Genomic DNA, 1,316 nt, shown 5'->3' on the forward strand with positions numbered 1-1,316 from the left:
TGGGTATTATCGTAAGTTTATACATGATTTCTCTCGTATAGCTACTCCATTAACGAAGCTGACTAAGAAGAATGTGAAATATGAGTGGGATGAAGCTGAAGCTCAGGCCTTTCAGATATTAAAAGATAAGTTATGCAGTGCACCAATTCCATCTTTGCCAGATGGAATGGAAGATTTTGTGGTATATAGTGATGTGTCAAAGATGGGTTTGGGTTGTGTACTAATGCAACGTGGAAAGGTAATAGCTTATGCTTCTAGACAGTTAAAAGATCATGAAAGGCAGTATCCTACTCATGATATGGAGTTGATGGTAGTAGTGTTTGCTTTGAAGATATGGAGACATTATTTATATGGAACGAAATGTCAAATCTTCACAGATCATAAGAGCTTGCAACATCTGTTCCATCAGAAGGATCTGAATATGCGTCAGAGAAGATGGTTGGAATTGGTAAGTGATTATGATTGTGAAATTTTGTATCATCTAGGAAAAGCAAATGTAGTAGCCGATGCGTTAAGCCGACAAGAGAAAAGTAGAACTATTAAAGCTACAACTTTACGAGTTGAATTGCTACCCAGTATTCAGGAAGAATTACGAGGATTTCAGTATGAGGCAATGAAGGAGGATAATATTAAACAAGAAATAATAGGTGGATTGATATCTGAATTTGTGAAAGATGATAGAGAGTTTTGGAAGATCCAGAACAGAATTTGGGTACCATGCTATGGTGATCTCAGAAAACGTATTTTGGGTGAGGCTCATAAGTCATGTTTTGCAATTCATCCAGGTACAAATAAAATGTATCGGGATTTGAAACAACACTATTGGTGGCCAGATATGAAGAAAGATATTGCTAAACATGTTGAGCAATGCCTGACATGTCTTCAGGTAAATATTGAACACCAGCGCCCTTATGGTAAGTTGCAATCTTTAGAAATTCCAGTTTGGAAGTGGGATCATATCACTATGGATTTCATAACCAAATTGCCGAGAACATCAAATGGTTATGATATATGGATGATAATAGATCGGTTATTCAAATCTACACACTTCTTACCTATGAAAGAGTCATATTCAATGGAGAGATTGACAATATTATACATTGATGAGGTTGTGACACATCATGGTATTCCTCTATCAATCATTTCTGATAGAGATAGTCGGTTCACTTCTATGTTTTGGAAGAGCTTTCAAAGAAATGGGTTCACAAATTAAGCTAAGTACAGCTTATCACCCTCAGACTGATGGGCAGAGTGAACGAACTATCCAAACTTTAGAAGATATGCTTAGAGCATGTGTAATTGATTTTGGAGGATCA

Source organism: Cynara cardunculus (assembly GCF_001531365.2).
Source record: "Cynara cardunculus var. scolymus isolate 2C chromosome LG 13, CcrdV1, whole genome shotgun sequence".
NCBI lineage: Eukaryota > Viridiplantae > Streptophyta > Magnoliopsida > Asterales > Asteraceae > Cynara > Cynara cardunculus.